Raw genomic sequence first — 15889 nt, 5'->3', positions numbered from 1 at the left:
CAGAACTGGGACCTATATACACTGGAAGCTATGCCAACACTATGGAATAACAACAGAAAAAAATGTTATAAACACACGCCACAAAAGGTCACAGAAAACGAGAAAGCAACCATACTCTGGGATATGCCAATACACACAGATAGAGAAATTAAGGCAAATAGACCAGATATAGTTGTCAAAGATGACGAAAAAAAAATGCTTTCTAATTGATGTATCAATACCAGCAGATGACAACATTTCTCTAAAAGAAATGGAAAAACTTTCAAAATACAAAGACCTGGAAATAGAGGTAACTCGAATGTGGAATCTAAAAACAGAAACAATTCCTATCATAGTAGGTGCCTTAGGTATAATTAAAAAATTCAGACAAATACATAAAAAGACACCAGGACTTACAAATATATATAACATACAGAAAATTGCACTACTGGGCACTGCACACATCCTACGCAAAACGCTTTCAATACAGTAACCATAAGAACACCACAGCAAACCACAGCACATACCCAAGGCGTACAGAACTGCGTTCGGTAGTGAAGTGAAAGCACGTCATAAAAATAAAACTACTGAACAATAATAATAATAATGATGATGATGATGATGATGATGATGATGATGATGATGATGATGATGATGATGATGATGATGATGATGATAATAATAATAATAATAATAATAATAATAATAATAATAATAATAATAATTATTATTATTATTATTATTATTATTATTATTATTATTATTATTATTATTATCATTATTATTTTTATTATTAGGTAGAGTTACTATTTTTGTTATTCTCTGTTTGTGTGAAATGAGGAACAATCTAAATTTTGATTTATTTTTATGATATATTTATATTACTTTCAACTAATCCGCATAACTAATATAATTCATTTCATTTGAATATCAAAGTAAATGTGTAATCATAATTCTTAATAATTAACAAATGACAATTTGTCCAATAAATCTTGGAAATATAATTAATACTCGGTTGTCTGGAGAGTGAACTGCATTTTAATTACATGTCAGTGATTGGAATCACGAAAGGATTACAGTTTGAAGAAAAACATTGACATACAATCGCCTTATAATGTTTAAATTGTTCCATCAATAATAACCAAAACTAAAACTATAATCTGCAGAGTTCTTGGTGAAATGCTTTCCTGCTCCTGCTATTCTGCAAACAACTTAAAATCTTCTCCCACATCAGCCGAAGAATGGGATCAAGAATTTATACTAATGCTGTTCTTTGAATAACCGTAAAACTCCATGTATAACACTATTTTTTTTATACCAAAATCAAGATTAAAATTCCAACGTCTGTACTACTTAGTATTAGCCTGCTTAGAGTTTTCCCTACAATTTTATAAAGAAAAACCCAATAGAATAAAGATTATTATTTTATAAATATTCTTATAATTATATAACAATACATTTTACATAGAATGAAATATGAGAAACGAATTGCGTGTTGTTAATACATGATATGATATGGTGTGTTATGCATGATATTGAAAAGAATTTTTTACACAATTCAAGTCTTAAATTTTGGACGCGTAATTTCTTTGGTAGCCGAAATTAATATATTAACTTGCACTATATATTGGTTTCAGATCTTGGCACACGGACAGCAATTTTGGAGAATGAGATAATTAAGTAACATCAACTCTAGTCCACAACTGGTAGCTATTTTATCAACCACGAAAGGATGAAAAGCAAAGTCAACTTTGGAGATATTTGAACTTAAACCACAAAAACGGACAAAATGCTGCTAAGCATTTTTCATGGTGTGCTAACGATTCTGTCAGCTCGCTGCCTTGTTACACTATATATTAAGAATACGTAATTGTTTTGTTTATATGGCTCGATTATATGATGAGGGATAACCTCCGAAATCTTTTGCAGGTTGTCCGAGACTGGTGGAGAACTGTGAGAAGGATTCGGTGTAGTCATTGTTGTTTTACTCACTGTTGGCCTGGACCAAGCACAGCCCTGAATAAGAGGCGTTGAATCCATTACATGCCATATATTTACTTCAGACACAAAATATCGGAACACTAAATCATCTCGTGCCGTTAAAACAGTCGAGTAATTAAATGTTACACTGATAAACAGTTGCAATCCGAGCAACCGATTTGCACACGTTTCTACAATTACCCAGTGTCAGTGAGAAATCTTAAGTCTTAAAATTGCAGGAGGTGGCAAAATAAATATCGAGAATCGAATTGTGGTAGGAGCATACTTAATACTGGTTGCTATTAATAGACAGCCTAATAGAAAAAAATGGATATAGTATCAGACGTGTATGAGGCAGAGTTGAATAGCTGAAAATCAGGAAAGAATCAGAAATGCATATACTTTATTTGGTATTGCTCTATTACTGGTATCACAAGATAACAGCTGACATGTAACGGTACCAACGGACTACCATTGAAATGCTCCAAGATCCAAAGTGATATTTCCAGTATGTAGCGAAAGGGTAGGAAATCAGTAAAGTGATCCATAGATATAATATAAAATCTCCTAGGTCATAGACGTTGTCTGCTTTGGAGGGGCCCTGATCAATATCTGAGAGAATCAAAAAAGTAAATAAAGAGAAAGGAGACCATATTTCTAGATTCCGATTACACACACACACACACACACACACACACACACACACACACATATTAATTGCCAGTAGGGACAACGTCTTCCGTTATGCAACCATAATATACTAACAATTATATTAAACGCTTATATGACAATACTGTGTCACACCTATGTTAGCAATGCTATTAATTCATTTTTTAAAGTTATCTCTATTCTATAAAAATAGAGCCATCATTGATTTCTTACAATGTTTCATATACAAATATATAAACAATGTAATTGAAGATAGAAAATAAGTATTGGGGGTATAATCATATTTCAGGAGTTCTTCCCCTTTCTTCAGCACCACAGCACCATGCCCAACCCATTAACATTCCATGAACACATTGTTTAACGTTCTGTCTACCAACGAGTCTAATGGACATGTTTCAACTTTTTCAGTTGCTTCTTCCTACTGTCTATATTATTTGATTCTGCAGATTTCTCGTGACTCTTTTTTTACTTCACTCTCTTTTATTTGTCAAATGGGAAATTTTCCGTATGTTTATAAAAGCTAGAAAATTTCACTTAATACATTAATTACCGTATGCGTCCATTGGACTCCCGAATAAAATTCAGACAATTCTCTTATCATTCTAAACAGAATACAAGCAGTATCGAATACTATTTTCCTAGATATTTATCAAATAGAAAATAGATAAAATTGTATTCTATTTATTTGCTGAATTTTAGATAAAATAGGAAAAATTATGAAAATATTCTTGTAAATTTGCGTGGTATTACATCACCTTCAATCTGCTAGGTTATAGCGTGATGCAATATTTCTATGTGATGTCGCAATTCTTACAATATATTGCGTCATCTTTCAGGAGAGTATAAATATGTGAGAGAGCAATATGTGCCTTTGGTCTGCTATCAATTTTCATATAGTTCAGTTATGCTTTTCCAATATGCCTAGACGTGAAAACTTGAGTGGAGACTAAATATCGAAAAAGTTATTGGAATTAGATGAAGAATGGGAAGAAAATAGTAGTGATTCCTTCTATTGCTCTGAAGATGATGGTGAAAATGATCGTGTGCTGGACTGTTTAGGTCCTGTGTCATCAGATGATGAAGACACACAAAAACAATTATCTGCAAGCCACCCAAGTATTAATGAGCAATATGTTTCTAGAGACGGACAAGAAGTTTGGCATTCTAATCTTTTTACTCAAGCATCAGTAACAATTTCCTCTTGGAACAGTTCTATATTTAAGAGATGAGGAATTATGTATATTATTTACATTTGACAGAAGTTTGTCCTCATCTTGTTTGTTGTTAACACAACGTTTCGGTTTATATACCCACGGGCATATGGCATAGTGGTTAAGAGTGCAGTCTACCAACCCCAAGATTCCGAGTTCGATTCCAGGCAGTGACCTGAATAATAATAATAATAATAATAATAATAATAATAATAATAATAATAATAATAATAATTATAATTATTATTATTATTATTATTATTATTATCATTATGACGATGAAGATGATGATAGTAGCAATGATAATAATAATAATAATAATAATAATAATAATAATAATAATAATAATAATAATAATAATAATAATAATAATAATAACATCAAAAATACATTAGGAATGAGAATCCAGGTTCGAAATTTCTCCAAGACACCTGATGAAGGCTGGAGGGTATATCAGTCGAAACGATGTGTTAACAACAAACAAGATGAGGACAAATATCCGTCAAATGTAAATAATGTAAATAATGTTCATCTTGCAATATTGTGTGCCAAGAATGTTGACATCCTGTTTTACTGAAAGGTCTTGCGATAGCACTGAAAGATGTTTTACTATCATAATGCGCTAGAATCTTAAAATAATTCGTAAATGGACAAATATTAAAGGTCATGTTGTTTACAAAGATAAACGGAATGTAATTGATCCCTCTGAACTAAAGAAATGTATTGGACTGATTATTCTTATACATATTTATAAATTTAAACATGAAAATGTCACACAGTTACGGAATCAACAAGATGGCCGCCCAATATTCAACAATAGCATGAGCCGTGTAAGATTCCAACAGATTTTTTGATGATGCTAGTGCAAGAACAAAAAGAGAAGTGATAATAAATCTGAGCCCATAAGAGAAGTATTTGGAATGTGAAATCAGAATTTGCAAGATGGATATCTTCCAAGTTCATGCATGACAGTTGATGAACAATTAGTTTCATTCAGAGGGTGCTGCCCATTCCGGGTATATATTTCTTCAAAAGCAGGAAAACATGGAATTAAAATTTGCGCAATATGCGACAGTGAAATATCTTATGTCTGGAAAATGCAAATTTACACTGGAAAAGACCCAGTAAGAGGGAGAGAGATAAATCAAGGTTTAAGAGTTGTTGAAGACCTAGTAAAAGAACTTGGAAGTACTGTTCGCAATATAACTTGTTATAATCTTTTTACAAGCCTAGGATTGTCTCGAAAGCTGCTTAGTAAGAAACCTATTTTAGTTGGAACAATTAGAAACAAAGGATTTGAACTTCCAAGTGTTTTCACAAATGGAAAAGAAGGAGAAATCAGCAGCGCAATATTTGGATTTCAAAAGGATTCTATTATCCTGTCTTATTGTCCCAAGAAAAATTATGTAGTCACACTTATGAGTACAATTCACTCTCAGCCTTTAATTGATTCAAAAAATGCTGAAAAGAAACCTGAAGTTATTACATGTTACAACAAAACAAAAGGAAGAGTAGACACCATAGATAAGATGGTAAGAACAGACATTTGGAAAGGAATGACTCGAAGATGGCCTATGGTTATATTCTACAACATGATTGATATAGGTGCAGTGAATGCTTTCATTCTTGCTAAATAACTTCAGTTGCAAACTTTCAGGAATAAAAGAAGAGAGTGCCTAATTCACTTAGGAAAGGAACTTGCTGGAATTAATGCTAAACAAGAACATAGCAAACAATCTTCTAGTTCCTCTAACATTTCTCAAAGAAACAAGAAAAGTAGACGATGTTCAAACACATTTGAGATTCCTCAGCCAAAGAAAAAAAATAGGAAGATGTTCTTTGTGTGGCCCCAAAAAGGACAGTAAGACTCGTACTACATGTAAGAATTGTAATATCTATGTTTGCCAAGAACATCTCAATGTTGTCTGCTATAACTGCCATGAAGGGCTGTAATCCTGTATTTTTGGAATTTCTAAAATTTATAATATATTCTGTAAGCTGTATTTTATAAACCTTTGTGAGGAACAGTAATTCTTCATTCACATGATAGCATATATAATGTAGCTAAGAAATAGTTTGAATAAAATTTATACATATATACGTATGTAATGTAGTAAAAAATAGTTTGAATAAAATGTAAATAAAAGACAAATGGACCCAGTTGGTAATTAGTGACATACCGTTTCTCTGGTAGAGCAAGGTTTAAATCGTCACCAAATATAGCGGTGAAACAATTGGATATACCAAATTTATGTATTTTTGGCAACTGGTACTTATATATTAATTGCAGGTGGGGACACCGTATTTCATTATGGAACCACGCTACACTACCTAGAATACACGCGCGCGCGCACACAGACACACACAAACACGCACACAACACACACACACACACACGCACACACACACACACACACACACACACACACACACACACACAAACTCATACAACACATATATGTGACAATATAATAGAGTCACCATTGAAAGACAAGTAACAAGCCAAATAGGGAGAGAAAAAACCTTTGTTGCTACAAAACTCGCAAAACAACTTGGATTTATTTATTTATTTATCTTATTAATTTATTTAATGCCTAACTCAGCATTTGGAAAATAAAACTTTGCCGATCCAACTTTATATACGCTCGTCGCTTTCTTTTGTGTCAGATCGTCTATATCTATCCTTTATCTTTTGCTTTTTGGTCATCCAAACTTTCTCATTCCACGTGCAAATCCCAGTGTGCCATCTCTAAATATGGAGAAACTAATCAAATAAGGGCGTACGATTTAAAATTCGAAAAGACAGCAAAGAATTTGGTCACAGTCTGGCTCAATCAGCACCATCTCGGACAAACTACAAATGACATGAAGGATAACAAGCAACAAAGTGATAAGAATAATACCGAACATACTTTCAGGTTTAAATATGGCGTTTTCCCTCATCTCGTAGCAACCGACGACATTTCAGGTAAATGACAGCGTTGTCTATTCACAACGTCCTTACCGAGTAGTAAACCAAACTATTTTATTGCATTAACAAAGTGTAACAATTTTATCGTGCTATGCATATCACTCCCTTAGTGTATTTTTTTCGGTATTGAGTATTGCTGCAAATTTTCTGCTTTGTTATATTCTAAATTATTTAAGTGCAATTGTATCCGTTGATAACCTCTTGTGATATATTCTAACACTATTGATAAATGTATAAAGTGATAATAAAATTAGACAAGAGAATTGTAAAACTGAATCGAAAGAGACGTTCGTTTCCCATAATGTATACACGAATATATTTCCGTGTACAATAAACTATTGAGGCTAGAGAACTGAAGCTCTTTATCATAAATGCTAAATTTTCACTTTCTAATGAAATTACACCACATGTAAATTGGAGCATATTCTTGGAGTGAATTGAGATCATATTACGACTAATGTGAAACGGGTGTATGCTGCACACAATCAAACAAACAAACATCACACACACACACACAGACGCACGTACTCACACACACAATCAGAGATATATTGATATCAAGTCAATTCAGAAGTTGAACTCTGGTAAAACAAATCTGTTGTGATATCGTTTGCAGTCAACAAGAGCAGCCACTCTTTTGCCTAAAGTCATCATCAGTTTACACTGAGGCTACAATATGAGGATATTGATTAAAGATTTTGATAATTCTTTTCTCTAATACGTGGCTGCATTAGCTAGACTTTTGCAGTTGTTTATGTAGTATTTTGTTAGTTTATAGACCATGTTAAATGTGTTGGAGATCATTTACACAATTATCTCTATAATAAGAAGCCTAGTATATTTAGCTTCTGTGTCTTTTCCCGTCTTTTTCTGTCTCTACCATAATAACACCTCGGAACTAGCTGGTCTCTTAGCTCCACTACGCAAATATTCCTGACGTTTCTTTGCTATTGCTAGATTATCAATAGCGAATAACAGAGTACGGAATTTGAAGCACATTTTATCTGTTTGTGCTTAAAGATTTGAACGAGATTAATCGAAATGAAATTATATGAAATGATGTTGGGAAAAAAACGATCATTTATGATAATAAAACACCCGATATAGCCACAAAACTAAATAATTTTCCACAGCATCTATCAAATCGATGCAACGCTTTATATATCTGAATATAACTTAATTATTATATATTGCTCAGGCTTATTGTTTCTCATGAGGTTTCTCAAGAGTGTTAGTCGGAGTACACATTGGCAAAACTCTGGAAAATTTGGTTTGCTTTTTTCACACCAATTTTCACACAACCCTTTACATGTATGAGAGTAAGAATAATCATTATCCTGTGCATATTTAAATTGATTAGATAGTGCATCGCCTCATATTTAAACACGACATAGCTGGATATGTTCTCTCCTGAGATTGGTAAAATATGTACATATACATAGAAGTTCTTCTCCCGACCATTGTACAAGAAATTTACTGGAGTTATTTCCTCCTCTCCCCTTAGTACTATGAATATAAAGACATTTATTCCTTCCTCTAACCTTATACCAGAAATATAATAATATTTATTGTATCCATTTTCGCACAAATAAATCTGCCTTGAAAGCGTCTATGTTGTAGCATCTTCGTCATTTAATATTTTTAAAGATATTCAACATCTGAGTTATGCTTCTACGAATAATTTGCCGAGCATGATCTTTCTTTTCGTTAAAATAATAATAGTATTATTATTATTGTTGTTGTTGTTGTTGTTATCATTGTTGTTTTCGATCATCTTAAATCAGTTGATAGATCAGATCTATTGTGCGCCACAAGATGGCCAGAAGACTAGTTTGGAGACGACTTTTAAAGTTATGTTATTTATGTGGATATTATACATAGAAAGTGTCACTGTCTTAAACTATAAATGAAAGACTTTTCTAAAGAAAGATGAAATGTATTAAAGCTACCCAAGATACTGCAAGCCTTACCTAGTGGAATATTTATCACTCTGAAATTTGTGTTATAATCTGAATGGATAAAAAAGAAAAAATTAGTTTTGATTCAAAATATGAGAGATGATGAAACTGGTTGGAAAAACTTTCAAATAGGGTAAGGCATCGATCTGGTACAATCCTTAGCAAGCCAGCCAAAATGTTTAGCGGCCTTTCATCTGTCTATATATTCTAAGTTCAAATTCCGCCGAGGTCGACCTTGCCTTTTATCATTTCGGCGACGAAAAAATAACTAGCATCTGAGTGCAGAGTTCAATGTAATCGACTTAGTACTTCCCACGAAATTACTAGCCTTTTGCCAAAATATGAAGTCAATCTCATCGACTAGATTCAGTTAATTACTTAAACCGGCAAAATCGTCATGAACGGATACATTACATGTCTGTTATATGTAACATGTCTGTTATATAACATGTCTGTTATATGACATAGTAAGAATGCGACTAAAATTTAGGTCATCCTGATGCAGAAAACTAACTCAATTGTTCTACTGTTATCAAGTGAGTTGAAATATTTATAATTCTTCTGCCGTTATGGAATTGCTGCTAATTATAATAAATATCTCTTTTGCAATTGACACGCTTGAGGTCATCATAAGGCCTCTAAGATAGTTGATGATGGTGGAGTGTGTAACATCTCTGAGGCTGATGCATATTTGAGTTGTTGGGATATAATGTATAATACAAACTGTTGAGATGCAATGAAAAACTAATTATTGGAGAAAATACAAAGGCTACACATTGCAACGACAATGAGAATGATAATAATAATATGAGAAATTGTTCAATGTGAGATATTTGAATCCCATTATTTCATTATATCATTTATTGCTTTTTACATTCACAAACAAAAAATGTGAATAATTATACAAAATCAACAGCAGATAATGCATACAATATAAGAAGAAAATTGAATAAATATTTTCATATAGCAACATTAAATCCTCCAACAAATATATGCAAAATAAATGGAAAACATATCAAATAATATAAAAAATAAAAATATAAAATAAGAAATCACCTGATAACGCCTAGTCAATTTTCGTTCATTATCCTCGAATGTCTATTGAAAATAGACAGATAGTTTTCCTCGCTCCCAGTATCAAGCCCAAAAATGATTTTCTCTTCAGCTAGATTCGCTGATTTTTCAGACGATTACAAATCATTCTGTTAACACATCGGTGAACAAATGTGCAGAATGTGTCAATATATGTCATCAAAATCATAGCTACGAATGATGGAGAAAACCAAGAGCTGCAGATCTTAAAAGTGTACAGCTATGCAAATACGATTATAAATAGTGAAATATATAGTTATGAGCTCATAGAAATATGTGCACACACATATAAGCATGCACTATATCACACAAGTATGTATTATTACAAACACATGCATTCATATTAACACACACACACACAGATATTCTCACAGCATATTCATAAATATGTATGAAATCACACACACATATGTAAACATGTGTGTATATGTGTGTGTATGCAGATAAAAAGAGACCGACAAAGAAAGATAGATAAGTAGAGAGAGGGTCGTAGAGACATAGAGGAATAGACAAAGGGAAAGGACTGAGAAAGTAAGATGACTGAGTTCAAACAAATACAATCTGTAAATAAATGAAGCATACACTCGATTTTGTAGAGTGAAATATTACACACACACACACACACACACACACGCACACACACATACACACACACGATCATACATAAACACACACACACAAACACACCCTCTAATATATACATATACACATGTATGTATATATATATATATATATATATATATATATATATATATATATATATATATATATATATCTGTGAGTGTGTGTATGTGTGTGTGTGTATGTGTGAGTGCGTGTGTGTATGAATATATATAGTAACATCTAAACTAAGACAAGAAAACACCAACAACGCGAGGACGCGGTGCATGTAAAGTGTTAGCAGAAACTCAGTGAAGGAAAGAAAGGTGGTTTTATGTTTCGTACAAAGCACTTTGTTAGAGGAAATTCCAAGAGAAAAGGAAGACGGAGGGAAAAAACATTGTCAAAGATTCACATGTGATTACATTATATATATATATATATATAATTCAAAGATGGCCAAACCTTCAAGTTAAGACCAATCTCACTTGGAACACGGAAAACCTGATCTACGTAATCACATGCAATGGTTCGACAACATAATTACATAGGCCAGACGGGCGGATCATTACGCAAGAGAAGGACGACGAATCGCCAGCAGATTCGAGACCAAAGCACCAGAAAAATTCCTGTAAGCAGTCACATTGCTACCTGTGCAGGAATGGTCCTACCAAATTTCAAAATATTTCCTCTCTACAAGCGCCCAGATTCCTTCAAACAACAAAGGCCAAACAAAGAAAGCAATTTATTAACAAGTATAAACCACAATTATATATAGACCCAACCACAACCAATAAACAAGAACAGACACTTAAAAACAATTTCATACATATTATTAACATTTTCAAAAATATATCATATCATTTCCTAAATTTTTCCAAATATTTATATATGCCAGCTCACACACACAAACGTACACACATACACAAAATAGAAAACATCGAAAACATCGCAAAAAACATACACAAACATACACGCATACACTAAAACACACATACAAAAGAAAACACCACAGAAACACACACGCATCTCTATACAGATACATACAAAACACATATATACACACAAAAGTAAAAATATTGTAAAAATCATACTCCCACACACGCACAAATGCACCCACACAAACAATCACTCAGACGCGCATGCACACACACACATACACAGCTGGTGATCACACAAATACACACAGGTGGAGCCACTCAAAAGAATACATCTAACCCAAAGGAAAATCCTAATTCTTTCTTCAAACATACACACCCATGTACTCACAGCTGGACACTTACCAAAAATATTGAAAAGACATTCAACACACACACACACACACACACACACACACACACACACACATACACACACACACACACGCACACACACACTCACGCACAGGTGGACATAAACCCATTCAATAAATGATTTTTAGCTACTCCCTTGGAAGGAAACACAAAGGTTTATTTTAGATAATAGACACCCTTTTCTCTTAATCTCCAGCACTTTGAAATTCTATACGAAACAATATTTAAAGAAGACTTCTAAAAATCTCCAGACATATTCTTGACCCTAGACAGCAGATAATCTGTTTTTACTTCAAATGTTCATAAATTTCTACTGATATTTCATAAGATGAGATTCATCGAAACCGGTAATATTTTCTTTATATTATTTTAAAAAATATATTTTTATTAAATTACCTCTTAAATTGAAATGTCTTAGATATACTTCTGTGGTGTTTCCACCTCCATCTTTTGTGTATAAAAATTTGATATGTATAGATCTCTAATCATTCTTCAACTATATATAAGATTTAAGTGTTTCTCCTATATATGATGAAGGATGTTACAAGTACGAACTTAGTATTAGATGAAAATATATCTTACGATGGTAGCTGTAACAGGACACATGTCACTAAAAATATTGCAGCTGGACAAGGAAAGTATGAACATCGAAGCTCTCTGTATTCAGTAAACGGTGGCCCACAATGTCTTTGCAGTACCAGTACTCATATCAAAATGTGGGCAACTTGATTGGACATTTGATTAGATCCAAGCCATTCATAAGAAAACCCGGAAGATATTCACTGGCATAGATAATATTCATATCAACAGTGACGTACAGTGCCTATACCTAATACGAAAACAGAGAGAGAGAGAGACGGAGAGAGAGAGAGAGATAGAGAGAGGGAGAGAGAGAGAGAGAGTGAGAGAGTGAGAGAGAGAGAGAGACAGAGAGTGAGAGAGTGAGAGAGAGAGAGATAGAGAGAGAGAGAGAGAGAGAGAGAGAGAGAGAGAGAAAGAGAGAGAGAGGCTTTTTAACATCAATCCACAGTGCCTTTAGATGTCACATCATATCCATTCGGCAACATTTTTCAACTACCAAATGTGGAAGTGCATCCCTTGACCAAATTTGCATACACAAGACAGATAACATCATGAGACTTGGAAAACCAAATAGGTTGTTTAACTCTACCGCAACGTACCATCCGATGAAAGGGTCAATAAATATCAGTAGAAGACCATGCTTGGATATGTTAGAATAATGTTCTAGGATGATAGAAACATTGATAATCAAAACCGATGCAGACTCTATGAAGTTAACGTGTAAGATATCACTCACATCATAAACAGTTCTCCAAAAGTGCCATTGCGTTCTTGTCTACTGATTGCACATGATATAGCCAAGACACTGTAATATGAGAGCCACCGGAAGGATAAACCTGAGCCCCAAAACACAAGAAGTCCCAGTATGCTACAGGATTTGACTACTCATAATATAAAGGATCACTGGATGTTGTCCCAGTGAAAACCTAAAAAAAAAAAATGTAAACATAATAATCATGTATAGTTATTTGGGACTGAGATAAGAAATTATGTGCCGTAGTGGAAATCAACTGCCCAGTGGATGTTAGCAGAAAGTTTAAGAACGGCAAAAAATAAAAACACCTTCCATGAACTAGAAAACATACAATTATTCAAATCACGAGATTAAGCTTATACCTCTAATAATCGAGTTATCTAACAAACTGCCCAAGTCACAATCTTGAGAAATTAGGTTTCTGAAAGCCAGGAAGGTTAAAATTATATGAATACAGATTCAAGCCATCACTGGGACTGTTAAAATATTAAACATTTTCCAGAAGTTTAACATTTACGTATGACACAGACGTATATGCATGAGAATACATGCATAAAACAATACATATATAAAGCATACAATCTGCTCATGCACTGACTCGAAATATTTCACATACGTACCTGTTTCATGTACCTGTGTAGGTGTGTGCGATTGTATTTGTGCGTGTACATATCAACATAACTGTGCTGTTAATCGGATTGTGGTATGCTTACCTGCAAAATATAAACAAAAGGCAATATATAATACAAGTTCTACAAGTACCTACACAACACACACACACACGCATGCACGAACATGCGCATATATAGATATAAATATAGATATTTTCATTAAAATGGTGTAAGTAAAGTCCAATCTCATAGAATTGTTACTGGAAAAAGATAATAGAATCCATATACTAAAGAGCATCCATGCAATATCCGGAGATCCTTCACTATATTTTGGTAGCAAAGCAGAGTATACGAGCCAAACTGTATATACAGGTATCTATCTATCTATCTATCTATCTATCTATCTATCTATCTATCTATCTATCTATCTATCTATCTATCTATCTCCCCCCTCTCTTTCTCTCTGTATCTATATATATATGTATGTATGTATGTATGCATGTATGTATGTATGTATGTATGTATAAAATGTGTTAAAGAATGGAGTATGTAGGACCAGGGCTACTTATATTTCATAGCGAGCAGGATCTCGGAAGTGGGGAATATCAAAGCGAGGTGTATAATGCAGGCTACTCCTCAGGCCAAGGGTGTCCTGATTAAATGAATGTTTACATGGTCGCAAGGAGGTGCATGTTAACACATGGAAGATTTGTTCAGAATCCCACATTCTGATTCAATCTTCTGCCTGCAGTATGCACTCGGATCCTATCCACTCTATTCCATAACTCATGTATACATATTCAAATACTGGACAAACCCGATCACCTACTATAAAACATAAATAGAATGTTTTCAGTTTATCGTACTTCCATACGAAAAATTCACAATCTTTCGTCTCAATAAACCACTTTTGTCCCTGAGAGTTTCTTTTCTATATTTACTACTGATTGCTTGAAGTGAACTTCCTCCCTACACTTTGATCCTTGCTTCGTTTATATATATATATATATATATATATATGCATGTATATATGAAGAAATATATTTATGAAGAAATATATATATATATATACATATAACAAATGTCAAGGGTGCAATGAAAATTACATAGTTCAAACAAAGCTTACTCTAAGAAATAGACTGACCAGTCACCGACAACATTTAGGAGACCCCGGTACCAGACAGATTCCACTGGGTTGTCACATAGACGTATGAGCCAAAATCGAGCCTCCCAAATTCCAGGTCTTCTCCTTCTACCTATGCTCAGCGAATGCCACACATGAAGCACGAATAAACAAAGAAAATACTTTCATATAAAAGTACTAGCCAATACTAAACAAACTTTAACAGTACAAACACAAACAACTATTCACACACAAAATTCATTCTGCCACTCATCATGAGGAAGCTACTCAAATAACAACCTAAATTTTAGCCATTGGACTACATACAAACGACTCCCGTCCACTCTCCCGTCAGAACGATTAAATTTGGAGTACCTTGATTATAACTAAACATGTTCAATCAACCGGGTCGGCCTTCTTTTTAGGCGTAAAATATGTCACGTGGCACTAACGCACGGACGCAGCGAGAATCTTAAAAAAGCTTATAAACTTAATCATGTGTTCATTCACTACAAACACTCGACAGAAAAAAATCAGTGCATTGGTTATTTGGACTTATTCAGTCAACTGTGTCAGTCTTAACCTACGATGCCAAGCATTGTCACTTGAAACTAACACACAGACGTAGCTGGGTACCTACAAAAATTTCTAAGACCAATCATGTGTCTATCGTCTACCAATAAATTCCTATTGAAAACATATACTAATTTGAGCCTCCAACTCCCTACAAAATCAGTGAAAACTTCAAATACTAGCCAGAAGTAAGGCAGCTGCGACATAAGCCACATGTTTCTATTTGAACTTTTTGAAAATCAGTATAAACTGGGAAACCGGTTAAAGCTTCAAATCTATTAATTAAAAATATTTTGCCTATTCTCAGTGTACTTTCACCTTCTACTTTTCATATATATATATATATATGTATGAGTGTGTCCGCGTGTGTGTGTGTTTGTACATATGTATATGTATATGTGTGCATATGTATATATATATATATATATATATATATATATTTTTGTATATCTATACATATATATATATATATATATATATATATATATATATAT

At 33.4% G+C, this 15889-nt stretch overlaps 1 protein-coding gene across 6 annotated transcripts in view; it reads right to left on the bottom strand.

Annotated features, from left to right (window-relative positions):
* Positions 1-15889, bottom strand: part of LOC106871529 (dopamine receptor 2) — a 797114-nt gene that overhangs the window by 432336 nt on the left and 348889 nt on the right. For 2 of the 6 annotated variants that reach the window (XM_052966548.1, XM_052966549.1), the window contains exon 4: positions 13709-13801. The exons of the other annotated variants lie outside the window; for them this stretch is intronic. The gene's annotated coding sequence lies outside the window, so the exon portion shown is untranslated. The remainder of the gene's footprint in view (positions 1-13708; positions 13802-15889) is intronic. 6 annotated transcript variants of the gene reach the window in all.

This window comes from Octopus bimaculoides, chromosome 3, assembly GCF_001194135.2.
Source record: "Octopus bimaculoides isolate UCB-OBI-ISO-001 chromosome 3, ASM119413v2, whole genome shotgun sequence".
Classification (NCBI taxonomy): domain Eukaryota; kingdom Metazoa; phylum Mollusca; class Cephalopoda; order Octopoda; family Octopodidae; genus Octopus; species Octopus bimaculoides.
The sequence above is the reverse complement of the archived record's forward strand: the minus strand, read 5'-3'. Positions and strand labels throughout refer to the sequence as shown.